We start from the raw sequence: 17,258 nt of genomic DNA on the forward strand, positions 1-17,258 counted from the left end.
ATGTGCAGGTAAATTTTCGGTTATGTACAACCTAGTTGTGTTTTTGTAATCCCTTGTGTACCTTTTTTTCCTGGTATGTGGGGGCTACAGGTTTACACTTCAAATGCAGTCCTTACCATTACATGTAAGGACTGTGTGTCTTGCACAAACTTTGGTTTATTCTCTTTCGATGGATGTAATCAGCTTGGACTTTCTGAGTGAAGAAATAAATAGCTAATGTAGAAATGGTGGTTACTGTCCAATCTGCTATCATAGTTTCTCTTGCAATCTTTGCAAATACCACTTCCAGCATTTGCTGTATTCACTTAAAGTATCAGAAAACACACAAAAAACAACATGAAAGACAAACTTTTTTATGATATAAATAAAAAATACCAGGACCCACTGTCAACAAGTGTTCACATCCGGTTGGATGCCACTGGCAAAGGCAGCTTATTTGGAACAGATTTATAAATACTTTGTAGCGAAGGATACGAACGCCATAGTGGGTCATGCTTTCCAGCCCTTTCTAGTGGGTCGATCCCTCCTGCGCTTTCCTTGAGAAACACCGCTCGTGTTGGGAGCTCGGGCCTTGAACTAACGGTCAGTCCAAAAGGCTGGTGCCTAATAAACGCCTTTACAAGTGGTGGAGAGTGCTTCTGCCTACAGCATGAATCCTGAATCCTACAGCGTGAATCAATAAGTCACAGCAGGTTGTGCAAAAGCTTATCTTGATATGTTACAACAAACAGAGGAACATTGCTTGCAATATACTTCATATTCAAATTTTTTTCTAAAAAGCTGCAATAAGAATGGTCTACCTTGGTATTGCTTCTACTGCCGACAATCATATAGCAATTTCTGAAGAAAGATGTGCACTACAAGAGAAATATATATGCAAAATACATAGTTGATGTTGAATCAGTTTTCTGATAGCTGCAATACCGTTTTTACCTTGTACAATAAGTGAGATGTAAAGATATTGAATAAACAGACAGTAATGAAGACAACTGCAGGCTTGCATCTCCTCATCTGATGGGACTTAGAAATGATTTCTGGTACCCTTGCTTGGCTCATGCAGCGACCTCAGCCATACTTCACAGAAAATGTTAGGTCTCCTAACTTCACAAGTGACTGATTCACACAGACTTGGGAATATGACTAGCACATTTAATGAAATCATTCTTATATATAATTAAACAGTGTTGTAGAGATGAATGTATAGTGTTAACATGGCCAATGCGCCACACATGGTTGTGTTAGATACAGTATAGCAGCTTCTATTTTGAAGGAGTTTTGGTAGGTTAGCATGTTCCATAAGCAAGGGTGGATCTTATTGGCCCACCTTTGACATGTCTAAAGGTGGTGCCATTAAAGCTTAGCCTTCGTTTTCTACGTTATGTTCAATTAGGTCAGTTTACCTTGGCGTTAGTTTATAGATATTTCATTCAGCATAGCATATTACTTTGGTAACGTGAGATTCTAAGTTACACTATTCCTCAGCTCTGGCTTTAGTTCTGTGATTAGGTGTGTTTCGTTCTGGGTAAATATGTTGGTTCAGGTTATTCATGTCATGCACAGTAAGCATGTAATAACCAGACTGCTCTTAAGGACCACCTCGACCTTTAAGAGTAGCGAGCTCCAAAGGGCGCAGCATTTCAAAATTTAATGAAATCATTCTCATTTATAATTGATCAGTATTGTAGAGATGAATGAATAGTGATAGCATGGCCAATGCGCCACACATGGTTGTGTTAGGTACAGTATAGCAGTTTATATTTTGAAGTCGTTTTGGTAGTTTAGCGTGTTCCATAAGCCAGGGTGGATTTATTGGCCCAACTTTGACATGTGTAAAGGTGATGCCATTAGCCGTTGTTTTCTACGTTGTGTTCAATTAGGCCAGTTTACCTTGGCGTTAGCTTATAGATATTTCATTCAGCATAGCATATTACTTTGGTAACGTGAGATTCCAGGCTACACTTTTCCTCAGCTCTGGCTTTAGTTATGTGATTAGGTGTGTTTCGTTCTGGGTAAATATGTTGGTTCAGGTTATTTATGTCATGCACAGTAAGCATGTAATAACCAGACTGCTCTTAAGGACCACCTCGACTTTAAGAGTAGCGAGCTCCAAAGGGCGCAGCGTTTCAGAATTTAATGAAATCATTCTCATTTATAATTGATCAGTATTGTAGAGATGAATGAATAGTGATAACATGGCCAATGCGCCACACATGGTTGTGTTAGGTACAGTATAGCAGCTTATATTTTGAGGGAGTTTTGGTAGTTTAGCGTGTTCCATAAGCCAGGGTGGATCTTATTGGCCCACCTTTGACATGTGTAAAGGTGATGCCATTAGCCGTTGTTTTCTACGTTGTGTTCAATTAGGCCAGTTTACCTTGGCGTTAGCTTATAGATATTTCATTCAGCATAGCATATTACTTTGGTAACGTGAGATTCCAGGCTACACTTTTCCTCAGCTCTGGCTTTAGTTATGTGATTAGGTGTGTTTCGTTCTGGGTAAATATGTTGGTTCAGCTTATTTATGTCATGCACAGTAAGGTTGTAATAACCAGACTGCTCTTAAGGACCACCTCGACCTTTAAGAGTAGCGAGCTCCAAAGGGCGCAGCGTTTCAGAATTTAATGAAATCATTCTCATTTATAATTGATCAGTATTGTAGAGATGAATGAATAGTGATAACATGGCCAATGCGCCACACATGGTTGTGTTAGGTACAGTATAGCAGCTTATATTTTGAGGGAGTTTTGGTAGTTTAGCGTGTTCCATAAGCCAGGGTGGATCTTATTGGCCCACCTTTGACATGTGTAAAGGTGATGCCATTAGCCGTTGTTTTCTACGTTGTGTTCAATTAGGCCAGTTTACCTTGGCGTTAGCTTATAGATATTTCATTCAGCATAGCATATTACTTTGGTAACGTGAGATTCCAGGCTACACTTTTCCTCAGCTCTGGCTTTAGTTATGTGATTAGGTGTGTTTCGTTCTGGGTAAATATGTTGGTTCAGGTTATTTATGTCATGCACAGTAAGCATTGTAATAACCAGACTGCTCTTAAGGACCACCTCGACCTTTAAGAGTAGCGAGCTCCAAAGGGCGCAGCGTTTCAGAATTTAATGAAATCATTCTCATTTATAATTGATCAGTATTGTAGAGATGAATGAATAGTGATAACATGGCCAATGCGCCACACATGGTTGTGTTAGGTACAGTATAGCAGCTTATATTTTGAGGGAGTTTTGGTAGTTTAGCGTGTTCCATAAGCCAGGGTGGATCTTATTGGCCCACCTTTGACATGTGTAAAGGTGATGCCATTAGCCGTAGTTTTCTACGTTGTGTTCAATTAGGCCAGTTTACCTTGGCGTTAGCTTATAGATATTTCATTCAGCATAGCATATTACTTTGGTAACGTGAGATTCTAGGCTACACTTTTCCTCAGCTCTGGCTTTAGTTATGTGATTAGGTGTGTTTCGTTCTGGGTAAATATGTTGGTTCAGCTTATTTATGTCATGCACAGTAAGGTTGTAATAACCAGACTGCTCTTAAGGACCACCTCGACCTTTAAGAGTAGCGAGCTCCAAAGGACGCAGCGTTTGAGAATTTAATGAAATCATTCTCATTTATAATTGATCAGTATTGTAGAGATGAATGAATAGTGATAACATGGCCAATGCGCCACACATGGTTGTGTTAGGTACAGTATAGCAGCTTATATTTTGAGGGAGTTTTGGTAGTTTAGCGTGTTCCATAAGCCAGGGTGGATCTTATTGGCCCACCTTTGACATGTGTAAAGGTGATGCCATTAGCCGTTGTTTTCTACGTTGTGTTCAATTAGGCCAGTTTACCTTGGCATTAGCTTATAGATATTTCATTCAGCATAGCATATTACTTTGGTAACGTGAGATTCTAGGCTACACTTTTCCTCAGCTCTGGCTTTAGTTATGTGATTAGGTGTGTTTCGTTCTGGGTAAATATGTTGGTTCAGGTTATTTATGTCATGCACAGTAAGGTTGTAATAACCAGACTGCTCTTAAGGACCACCTCGACCTTTAAGAGTAGCGAGCTCCAAAGGGCGCAGCGTTTCAGAATTTAATGAAATCATTCTCATTTATAATTGATCAGTATTGTAGAGATGAATGAATAGTGATAACATGGCCAATGCGCCACACATGGTTGTGTTAGGTACAGTATAGCAGCTTATATTTTGAGGGAGTTTTGGTAGTTTAGCGTGTTCCATAAGCCAGGGTGGATCTTATTGGCCCACCTTTGACATGTGTAAAGGTGATGCCATTAGCTGTTGTTTTCTACGTTGTGTTCAATTAGGCCAGTTTACCTTGGCGTTAGCTTATAGATATTTCATTCAGCATAGCATATTACTTTGGTAACGTGAGATTCCAGGCTACACTTTTCCTCAGCTCTGGCTTTAGTTATGTGATTAGGTGTGTTTCGTTCTGGGTAAATATGTTGGTTCAGGTTATTTATGTCATGCACAGTAAGCATGTAATAACCAGACTGCTCTTAAGGACCACCTCGACTTTAAGAGTAGCGAGCTCCAAAGGGCGCAGCGTTTCAGAATTTAATGAAATCATTCTCATTTATAATTGATCAGTATTGTAGAGATGAATGAATAGTGATAGCATGGCCAATGCGCCACACATGGTTGTGTTAGGTACAGTGTAGCAGTTTATATTTTGAAGTCGTTTTGGTAGTTTAGCATGTTTCATAAGCGAGGGTGGATCTTATTGGCCCACCTTTGACATGTGTAAAGGTGATGCCATTAAAGCTTAGCCTTCTTTTTCTACGTTATGTTCGATTAGGTCAGTTTACCTTGGCGTTAGTTTATAAATATTTCATTCAGCATAGCATATTACTTTGGTAACATGAGATTCCAGGTTACACTATTCCTCAGCTCTGGCTTTAGTTACGTGATTAGGTGTGTTTAGTTCTGGTTAAATATGTTGGTTCAGGTTATTTATGTCATGCACAGTAAGCTTGTACTATTAACCAGACTGCTCTTAAGGACCACCTCGACCTTTAAGAGTAGTGAGCTCCAAAGGGCGCAGCGTTTCAAAATTTAATGAAATCATTCTTATTTATAATTGATCAGTATTGTAGAGATGAATGAATAGTGATAGCATGGCCAATGCCCCACACATGGTTGAGTTAGGTACGGTATAGCAGCTGATATTTTGAAGGAGTTTTGGTAGGTTAGCATGTTTCATAAGCGAGGGTGGATCTTATTGGCCCACCTTTGACATGAGTAAAGGTGATGCCATTAAAGCTTAGCCTTCTTTTTCTACGTTATGTTCGATTAGGTCAGTTTACCTTGGCGTTAGTTTATAGATATTTCATTCAGCGTAGCATATTACTTTGGTAACGTAAGATTCTAGGTTACACTATCCCTCAGCTCTGGCTTTAGTTACATGATTAGGTGTGTTTAGTTCTGGTTAAATATGTTGGTTCAGGTTATTTATGTCATGCACAGTAAGCCTGTATTAACCAGACTGATCTTAAGGACCACCTCGACCTTTAAAAGTAGCGAGCTCCGAAAGGGCACAGCATTTCAAAATTTAATGAAATCATTCTTATATATAATTGATCAGTATTGTAGAGATGAATGGATAGTGATAACATGGACAATGCCCCACACATGGTTGTGTTAGGTACAGTATAGCAGCTTATATTTTGAGGGAGTTTTGGTAGTTTAGCGTGTTCCATAAGCCAGGGTGGATTTTACTGGCCCACCTTTGACATGTGTAAAGGTCATGCCATTAGCCGTTGTTTTCTACGTTATGTTCGATTAGGTCAGTTTACCTTGGCGTTAGTTTATAAATATTTCATTCAGCATAGCATATTACTTTGGTAACATGAGATTCTAGGTTACACTATTCCTCAGCTCTGGCTTTAGTTACGTGATTAGGTGTGTTTAGTTCTGGTTAAATATGTTGGTTCAGGTTATTTATGTCATGCACAGTAAGCTTGTACTATTAACCAGACTGCTCTTAAGGACCACCTCGACCTTTAAAAGTAGCGAAATCCGAAAGGGCACAGCGTTTCAAAATTGGCCCGCCTGTCGCTGAGGCACGACTTTAAATAATTTGGTCACACCTCTAGATCCGCGATACGAGTTGACTGCTCGTAGGCGGGCGGCAGATGCAGCGATCGTGTGTCGCGGTGGTTCGCCTAGCTTGCGTACGTGTTTGCTCTTCGCTGCCAATGATGTCAAGAAAACCAATTGCATTTCCATTTAGACGCGACAAAACTGTACAGACGTTAATTGTGTTGACGAATATAGGTGCTTCATTACGATCGAGCTGCGGCTGGATTGCAATGCGCCGTCGGCCGCGGGTCAACGTTCTAGGCCTAGTGGCTCCCAGCGATATCAACGGCTGCATGGGCCGGCATTCCATTGCGGGATGTTTACCGCTCACGTTGATATACCTTTAGTAACATCGTTTGTGTAAAACGAAGAAGCGCCGAGCACTGACGTTTGTTTGCAGCAGCTTGGCTGCGAATACGAAGTATTCCGATAGTGCATGCAGAGTGGAAATCTGACTCAGACGCGTTGCACGGTAAATCGGGCGCAAAGCAGTTGTCTCCGAAACGCGACGGAGATCGCTGTTGCTCAAATCTATTACTTGTCAGTGAAACCGCATACGAGCGACGGCTGCAGGCGACGCAACGAGGATGTCGTCTGCTTCGATTAGTAAACATCGTTGTTACGGCGAGCTCGCAGTTTGTGAACTGCTGCCGGCAGTTGTACCACGACTTGTTTTGCTTCCATTACACAAACGGCCCGATTTCGGAGATTGAGCAGCCGTGCATTATACAGCCCAAACACCACGCCTTGCACTGCCACACGAAATCTTGTCGCATTAGCGTTTCCTGGGACACCGTATCGAAAAGTTTTGCGTATTTTCAAGCGTACAACCCACAGAAGGTGTACCAGCTCTCGTTTCGACTTGAAGCGGCAATGGACATGCAAAACCACGGCCACTCGACGGAATGGCGCACGGTTGTAGCAAAACACATCCTGACACATCGAGGTGCTCTCGACCGAGGAGAAGACGCGCTCCACCGCAACACACGGGCGACTTTCGGCGGCAGACGCAAGACGCACCGAGCACAAAATCGTGATTACCAATCATACATACACACTTATTATGTCGCCAAGTGTCGTGTTTTCGAGAATACGTGGGCTCATCTGTAGGATCGGTGCAACTATATTTGCTTCTAGCATCAGGCAGTAATATATAAAGATGATAAAACGTGGCAATTCCTGGCGTGCTACAGCAGCAGGAGCTTCGGCCGAAGTGAAAGAGGCGCGTATACTGCTGCGTGAACGAAAGCGTAATAAAACAGATATGACCATGGTACGTACACAATTTTAGCATTACTCATCAAAGCAATCCACAATCAAATTATTCAACTGTCCGCCCAAACACTCCCATGGGGAGTTTCTAACCACGTGACCTGAAACTCCGTGGGGAGTATAATAAGGTCATGTCGTTTTTATACTCCGTCACTTAGCAACGGGAGCATAATGAAGACATGTGCCGTCTTTACACCGCTATGACGGAGTAAATGATTAGGGCATGGGAGGATTTTAGGTTGATGAGCCGATAAAACTCCCATCTGGGCTAATTTTTGCTTACAGTGTAAGCGTCGAATGAGCGATCTTTCAGAGAAGTGAGCTGACCTGGCTGTGCGTACATTTCAATGGGCTATAGGCTTACCTTTTTTTCCGTAAAAGCCAATATGATCATATTCGTTAATTCATACCGTAAAGGTGGCGTGAGTACGTCCATTAGCATGGGGAGTGATGTACGCGCTCAACGAGCGCTCTTTCAGAGAAGTGACCTGACTTGGCTTGGGCGACATTTCAATGGGCTATAGGCTTACCTTTTTTTTCGTAAAAGCTAATTTGAGCATATCTGTTAAATCATGGTGTAAACGTGACGTGCGTACCTGCATTAGCAAGTGGAGTGATGTATGCGCTCAACAACGCTCTTTCGGATAACTGAGCTGACCTGGCTGGGCCGACATTTTAATGGGCTCACCCTTTTTTCCGCGAATACCAATTTGCGCATATCCGTGGTGGCGTGAGCACGTGTATTAGTGTGGAGAGTGAAGTAAGCGTCGAATGAGCGATCTTTCAGAGAAGTGAGCTGACCTGGCTGTGCGTACATTTCAATGGGCTATAGGCTTACCTTTTTTTCCGTAAAAGCCAATATGATCATATTCGTTAATTCATACCGTAAAGGTGGCGTGAGTACGTCCATTAGCATGGGGAGTGATGTACGCGCTCAACGAGCGCTCTTTCAGAGAAGTGACCTGACTTGGCTTGGGCGACATTTCAATGGGCTATAGGCTTACCTTTTTTTTCGTAAAAGCTAATTTGAGCATATCTGTTAAATCATGGTGTAAACGTGACGTGCGTACCTGCATTAGCAAGTGGAGTGATGTATGCGCTCAACAGCGCTCTTTCGGATAACTGAGCTGACCTGGCTGGGCCGACATTTTAATGGGCTCACCCTTTTTTCCGCGAATACCAATTTGCGCATATCCGTGGTGGCGTGAGCACGTGTATTAGTGTGGAGAGTGAAGTAAGCGTCGAATGAGCGATCTTTCAGAGAAGTGAGCTGACCTGGTGGGCCGACATTTCAATGGGCTATAGGCTTACCTTTTTTTCCGTAAAAGCCAATATGAGCATATTCGTTAATTCATACCGTAAAGGCGGCGTGAGTACGTCCATTAGCATGGGGAGTGATGTACGCGCTCAACGAGCGCTCTTTCAGAGAAGTGACCTGACTTGGCTGGGCCGACATGTTAATGGGCTATAGGCTTACCTTTTTTTCGTAAAAGCCAATTTGAGTATATCTGTTAAATCATGGTGTAAAGGTGGCGTGCGTACGTGCATTAGCAAGTGGAGTGATGTATGCGTTCAACAGCGCTTTTTCGGATAACTGAGCTGACTAGGCTGGGCCGACATTTCAATGGGCTATAGGCTTACCTTTTTTTTCCGTAAAAGCCAATATGAGCATATTCATTAATTCATACCGTAAAGGTGGCGTGAGTACGTCCATTATCATGGGGAGTGATGTACTCGCTGAACGAGCGCTCTTTCGGAGAATTGAGCTGACCTGGCGGACCGACATTTCAATGGGCTTTAGGCTTACCTTTTTTTCCGTAAAAGCCAATATGAGCATATTCGTTAATTCATACCGTAAAGGTGGCGTGAGTACGTGCATTAGCATGGGGAGTGATATACGCGCTGAACGAGCGCTCTTTCAGAGAAGTGACCTGACTTGGCTGGGCCGACATTTCAATGGGCTATAGGCTTACCTTTTTTTCCGTAAAAGCCAATATGAGCATATTCGTTCATTCATACCGTAAAGGTGGCGTGAGTACGTCCATTAGCATGGGAAGTGATGTACGCGCTCAACGAGCGCTCTTTCAGAGAAGTGACCTCACTTGGCTGGGCCGACATGTTAATGGGCTATAGGCTTACCCATTTTTTCGTAAAACTCAATTGAGCATATCCGTTAACTCATATCATAAAGGTGGCGTGAGTGCGTGCATTAGCACGGGGAGTGATGTAGGCGCTCAACGAGCGCTCTTTCGGACAATTGAGCTGACCTGGCGGGCCGACATTTCAATGGGCTATAGGCTTACCTTTTATTGCGTAAAAGCCAATATGAGCATATTCGTTAATTCATACCGTAAAGGTGGCGTGAGTACGTCCATTAGCATGGGGAGTGATGTACTCGCTGAACAAGCGCTCTTTCAGAGAAGTGACCTGACTTGGCTCGGGCGACATTTCAATGGGCTACAGCCTTACCTTTTTTTTTTTCGTAAAAGCCAATATGAGCATATTCGTTAATTCATACCGTAAAGGCGGCGTGAGTACGTCCATTAGCATGGGGAGTGATGTACGCGTTCAGCGAGCGCTCTTTCAGAGAAGTGACCTGACTTGGCTGGGCCGACATGTTAATGGGCTATAGGCTTACCTTTTTTTCGTAAAAGCCAATTTGAGCATATCGGTTAAATCATGGTGTAAACGTGACGTGCGTACCTGCATTAGCAAGTGGAGTGATGTATGCTCTCAACAGCGCTCTTTCGGATAACTGAGCTGACCTGGCTGGGCCGACATTTTAATGGGCTCACCTTTTTTTCCGCGAATACCAATTTGCGCATATCCGTGCTGGCGTGAGCACGTGTATTAGTGTTGAGAGTGAAGTAAGCGTCGAATGAGCGCACTTTTAGAGAAGTGAGCCGACCTGGCTGTGCGGACATTTCAATGGGCTATAGGCTTACCTTTTTTTCGTAAAAGCCAATTTGAGCATATTCGTTACCTCATATCGTAAAGGCGGCGTGAGTACGTGCGTTAGCATGGGGAGTTATGTATCCGCTCAACGAGCGGTCTTTCAGAGAAGTGAGCTTACCTGGCTGTGCGTAGATTTCAATGGGCTATAGGCTTACCTTTTTTTCCGTGAAAGCCCATTTGAGCAAATCCGTTAACTTATGGTGTAAAGGTGGCGTGAGTACGTGCATTAGCATGGGAAGTGTTGTATCCGCTCGACGAGCGATCTTTCAGAGAAGTGACCTGACTAGGCTGGGCCGACATGTTAATGGCTATAGGCTTACCTATTTTCCGTAAAAGCCAATTTGAGCATATCTGTTAACTCATATCGTAAAGGTGGCGTGAATACGTACATTAGCATGGGGAGGGATGTATGCACTCAACGAGCGATCTTTCGGAGAATTGAGCTGACCTGGCGGGCCGACATTTCTATGGTCTATAGGCTTACCTTTTTTTCCGTAAAAGCCAATATGAGCATTTTCGTTAATTCATACCGTAAAGTGGCGTGAGTACGTGCATTAGCATGGGTAGTGATGTACGCGCTGAACGAGCGCTCTTTCAGAGAAGTGACCTGACTTGGCTGGGCCGACATGTTAATGAGCTATAGGCTTACCTTTTTTCCATAAAAGCCAATATGAGCATATTCGTTAATTCATACCGTAAAGGTGGCGTGAGCACGTGCATTAGCATGGGGAGTGATATATGCGCTCAACGAGCGCTTTTTCAGAGAAGTGACCTGACTTGGCTGGGCCGACATGTTAATGGGCTATATATAGGCTTACCCTTTTTTTCGTAAAACTCAATTTGAGCATATCCGTTAACTCATATCATAAAGGTGGCGTGAGTGCGTGCATTAGCATGGGGAGTGATGTATGCGCTCAACGAGCGCTCTTTCGGACAATTGAGCTGACCTGGCGGGCCGACATTTCAATGGGCTATAGGCTTACCTTTTTTTCCGTAAAAGCCAATATGAGCATATTCGTTAATTCATACCGTAAAGGTGGCGTGAGTACGTCCATTAGCATGGGGAGTGATGTACGCGCTCAACGAGCGCTCTTTCAGAGAAGTGACCTGACTTGGCTGGGCCGACATGTTAATGGGCTATAGGCTTACCTTTTTTTCGTAAAAGCATTTGAGTATATCTGTTAAATCATGGTGCAAAGGTGGCGTGCGTACGTGCATTAGCAAGTGGAGTGATGTATGCGTTCAACAGCGCTTTTTCGGATAACTGAGCTGACTAGGCTGGGCCGACATTTCAATGGGCTATAGGCTTACCTTTTTTTTCGTGAAAGCCAATATGAGCATATTCGTTAATTCATACCGTAAAGGTGGCGTGAGTACGTCCATTATCATGGGGAGTGATGTACTCGCTGAACGAGCGCTCTTTCGGGGAATTGAGCTGACCTGGTGGGCCGACATTTCAATGGGCTATAGGCTTACCTTTTTTTCTGTAAAAGCCAATATGAGCATATTCGTTAATTCATACCGTAAAGGTGGCGTGAGTACGTGCATTAGCATGGGGAGTGATATACGCGCTGAACGAGCGCTCTTTCAGAGAAGTGACCTGACTTGGCTGGGCCGACATGTTAATGGGCTATAGGCTACCTTTTTTTCCGTAAAAGCCAATTATGAGCATATCGTTCATCATACCGTAAAGGTGGCGTGAGTACGTCCATTAGCATGGGAGTGATGTACGCGCTCAACGAGCGCTCTTTCAGAGAAGTGACCTCACTTGGCTGGGCCGACATGTTAATGGGCTATAGGCTTACCTTTTTTTTCGTAAAAGCCAATATGAGCATATTCGTTAATTCATACCGTAAAGGTGGCGTGAGTACGTCCATTAGCATGGGGAGTGATGTACGCGCTCAACGAGCGCTCTTTCAGAGAAGTGACCTGACTTGGCTGGGCCGACATTTCAATGGGCTATAGGCTTACCTTTTTTTCCGTAAAAGCCAATATGAGCATATTCGTTAATTCATACCGTAAAGGTGGCGTGAGTACGTCCATTAGCATGGGGAGTGATGTACTCGCTGAACGAGCACTCTTTCAGAGAAGTGACCTGACTTGGCTGGGCCGACATTTCAATCGGCTATAGGCTTACCTTTTTTTCCGTAAAAGCCAATATGAGCATATTCGTTAATTCATACCGTAAAGGCGGCGTGAGTACGTCCATTAGCATGGGGAGTGATGTACGCGTTCAGCGAGCGCTCTTTCAGAGAAGTGACCTGACTTGGCTGGGCCGACATGTTAATGGGCTATAGGCTTACCTTTTTTTCGTAAAAGCCAATTTGAGCATATCTGTTAAATCATGGTGTAAACGTGACGTGCGTACCTGCATTAGCAAGTGGAGTGATGTATGCGCTCAACAGCGCTCTTTCGGATAACTGAGCTGACCTGGCTGGGCCGACATTTTAATGGGCTCACCTTTTTTCCGCGAATACCAATTTGCGCATATCCGTGCTGGCGTGAGCACGTGTATTAGTGTTGAGAGTGAAGTAAGCGTCGAATGAGCGCACTTTTAGAGAAGTGAGCCGACCTGGCTGTGCGGACATTTCAATGGGCTATAGGCTTACCTTTTTTTCGTAAAAGCCAATTTGAGCATATTCGTTACCTCATATCGTAAAGGTGGCGTGAGTACGTGCGTTAGCATGGGGAGTTATGTATCCGCTCAACGAGCGGTCTTTCAGAGAAGTGAGCTTACCTGGCTGTGCGTACATTTCAATGGGCTATAGGCTTACCTTTTTTTCCGTAAAAGCCAATTTGAGTATATCTGTTAAATCATGGTGTAAAGGTGGCGTGCGTACGTGCATTAGCAAGTGGAGTGATGTATGCGTTCAACAGCGCTTTTTCGGATAACTGAGCTGACTAGGCTGGGCCGACATTTCAATGGGCTATAGGCTTACCTTTTTTTTCCGTAAAAGCCAATATGAGCATATTCGTTAATTCATACCGTAAAGGTGGCGTGAGTACGTCCATTATCATGGGGAGTGATGTACTCGCTGAACGAGCGCTCTTTCGGAGAATTGAGCTGACCTGGCGGACCGACATTTCAATGGGCTTTAGGCTTACCTTTTTTTCCGTAAAAGCCAATATGAGCATATTCGTTAATTCATACCGTAAAGGTGGCGTGAGTACGTGCATTAGCATGGGGAGTGATATACGCGCTGAACGAGCGCTCTTTCAGAGAAGTGACCTGACTTGGCTGGGCCGACATTTCAATGGCTATAGGCTTACCTTTTTTTTCCGTAAAAGCCAATATGAGCATATTCGTTAATTCATACCGTAAAGGTGGCGTGAGTACGTCCATTAGCATGGGGAGTGATGTATGCGCTCAACGAGCGCTCTTTCAGAGAAGTGACCTGACTTGGCTGGGCCGACATGTTAATGGGCTATAGGCTTACCTTTTTTCGTAAAAGCAAATTTGAGCATATTCGTTAATTCATACCGTAAAGGTGGCGTGAGTACGTGCATTAGCATGGGGAGTGATGTACGCGCTCAACGAGCGCTCTTTCGGAAAGTGAGCTGACTTGGCTGGCCGACATTCAATGGCTATAGGCTTACCTTTTTTTCGTAAAAGCCAATAGAGCATATTCGTGAATTCATACCGTAAGGTGGCGTGAGTACGTCCATTAGCATGGGGAGTGATGTACGCGCTGAACGAGCGCTCTTTCAGAGAAGTGACCTGACTTGGCTGGGCCGACATTTCAATGGGCTATAGGCTTACCTTTTTTTTCGTAAAAGCCAATATGAGCATATTCGTTAATTCATACCGTAAAGGCGGCGTGAGTACGTCCATTAGCATGGGGAGTGATGTACGCGTTCAGCGAGCGCTCTTTCAGAGAAGTGACCTGACTTGGCTGGGCCGACATGTTAATGGGCTATAGGCTTACCTTTTTTTCGTAAAAGCCAATTTGAGCATATCTGTTAAATCATGGTGTAAACGTGACGTGCGTACCTGCATTAGCAAGTGGAGTGATGTATGCGCTCAACAGCGCTCTTTCGGATAACTGAGCTGACCTGGCTGGGCCGACATTTTAATGGGCTCACCTTTTTTTCCGCGAATACCAATTTGCGCATATCCGTGCTGGCGTGAGCACGTGTATTAGTGTTGAGAGTGAAGTAAGCGTCGAATGAGCGCACTTTTAGAGAAGTGAGCCGACCTGGCTGTGCGGACATTTCAATGGGCTATAGGCTTACCTTTTTTTCGTAAAAGCCAATTTGAGCATATTCGTTACCTCATATCGTAAAGGTGGCGTGAGTACGTGCGTTAGCATGGGGAGTTATGTATCCGCTCAACGAGCGGTCTTTCAAAGAAGTGAGCTTACCTGGCTGTGCGTACATTTCAATGGGCTATAGGCTTACCTTTTTTTTTCCGTGAAAGCCCATTTGAGCAAATCCATTAACTTATGGTGTAAAGGTGGCGTGAGTACGTGCATTAGCATGGGAAGTGATGTATCCGCTCGACGAGCGATCTTTCAGAGAAGTGACCTGACTAGGCTGAGCCGACATGTTAATGGCTATAGGCTTACCTATTTTCCGTAAAAGCCAATTTGTGCATATCTGTTAACTCATATCGTAAAGGTGGCGTGAGTACGTACATTAGCATGGGGAGGGATGTATGCACTCAACGAGCGATCTTTCGGAGAATTGAGCTGACTTGGCTGGGCGGACATGTTAATAAGCTATAGGCTTACCTTTTTTCCATAAAAGCCAATATGAGCATATTCGTTAATTCATACCGTAAAGGTGGCGTGAGCACGTGCATTAGCATGGGGAGTGATATATGCGCTCAACGAGCGCTTTTTCAGAGAAGTGACCTGACTTGGCTGGGCCGACATGTTAATGGGCTATAGGCTTACCTTTTTTTTCGTAAAAGCCAATTTGAGTATATCTGTTAAATCATGGTGTAAAGGTGGCGTGCGTACGTGCATTAGCAAGTGGAGTGATGTATGCGCTCAACAGCGCTTTTTCGGATAACTGAGCTGACTAGGCTGGGCCGACATGTTAATGGGCTATAGGCTTACCTATTTTCCGTAAAAGCCAATTTGAGCATATCTGTTAACTCATATATCGTAAAGGTGGCGTGAGTACGTACATTAGCATGGGGAGGGATGTATGCACTCAACGAGCGATCTTTCGGAGAATTGAGCTGACCTGGCGGGCCGACATTTCTATGGGCTATAGGCTTACCTTTTTTTCCGTAAAAGCCAATATGAGCATTTCGTTAATTCATACTGTAAAGGTGGCGTGAGTACGTGCATTAGCATGGGTAGTGATGTACGCGCTGAACGAGCGCTCTTTCAGAGAAGTGACCTGACTTGGCTGGGCCGACATGTTAATGAGCTATAGGCTTACCTTTTTTCCATAAAAGCCAATATGAGCATATTCGTTAATTCATACCGTAAAGGTGGCGTGAGCACGTGCATTAGCATGGGGAGTGATATATGCGCTCAACGAGCGCTTTTTCAGAGAAGTGACCTGACTTGGCTGGGCCGACATGTTAATGGGCTATAGGCTTACCCTTTTTTTCGTAAAACTCAATTTGAGCATATCCGTTAACTCATATCATAAAGGTGGCGTGAGTGCGTGCATTAGCACGGGGAGTGATGTAGGCGCTCAACGAGCGCTCTTTCGGACAATTGAGCTGACCTGGCGGGCCGACATTTCAATGGGCTATAGGCTTACCTTTTTTTCCGTAAAAGCCAATATGAGCATATTCGTTAATTCATACCGTAAAGGTGGCGTGAGTACGTCCATTAGCATGGGGAGTGATGTACTCGCTGAACGAGCGCTCTTTCAGAGAAGTGACCTGACTTGGCTGGGCCGACATTTCAATGGGCTATAGGCTTACCTTTTTTTCCGTAAAAGCCAATATGAGTATATTCGTTAATTCATACCGTAAAGGTGGCGTGAGTACGTCCATTAGCATGGGGAGTGATGTACGCGTTCAGCGAGCACTTTTTAAGAGAAGTGACCTGACTTGGCTGGGCCGACATGTTAATGGGCTATAGGCTTACCTTTTTTTCGTAAAAGCTAATTTGAGCATATCTGTTAAATCATGGTGTAAACGTGACGTGCGTACCTGCATTAGCAAGTGGAGTGATGTATGGGCTCATCAGCGCTCTTTCGGATAACTGAGCTGACCTGGCTGGGCCGACATTTCAATGGGCTATAGGCTTACCTTTTTTTCCGTAAAAGCCAATATGAGCATATTCGTTAATTCATACCGTAAAGGTGGCGTGAGTACGTCCATTATCATGGGGAGTGATGTACTCGCTGAACGAGCGCTCTTTCGGAGAATTGAGCTGACCTGGTGGGCCGACATTTCAATGGGCTATAGGCTTACCTTTTTTTCCGTAAAAGCCAATATGAGCATATTCGTTAATTCATACCGTAAAGGTGGCGTGAGTACGTCCATTAGCATGGGGAGTGATGTACTCGCTGAACGAGCGCTCTTTCAGAGGATTGACCTGACTTGGCTGGGCCGACATTTCAATAGGCTATAGGCTTACCTTTTTTTCCGTAAAAGCCAATATGGGCATATTCGTTAATTCATACCGTAAAGGCGGCGTGAGTACGTCCATTAGCATGGGGAGTGATGTACGCGCTCAACGAGCGCTCTTTCAGAGAAGTGACCTGACTTGGCTGGGCCGACATGTTAATGGGCTATAGGCTTACCTTTTTTTCGTAAAAGCCAATTTGAGTATATCTGTTAAATCATGGTGTAAAGGTGGCGTGCGTACGTGCATTAGCAAGTGGAGTGATGTATGCGCTCAACAGCGCTTTTTCGGATAACTGAGCTGACTAGGCTGGGCCGACATGTTAATGGGCTATAGGCTTACCTATTTTCTGTAAAAGCCAATTTGAGCATATCTGTTACCTCATATCATAAAGGTGGCAT

Source organism: Dermacentor silvarum, chromosome 8 (genome assembly GCF_013339745.2).
Source record: "Dermacentor silvarum isolate Dsil-2018 chromosome 8, BIME_Dsil_1.4, whole genome shotgun sequence".
Lineage (NCBI taxonomy): Eukaryota > Metazoa > Arthropoda > Arachnida > Ixodida > Ixodidae > Dermacentor > Dermacentor silvarum.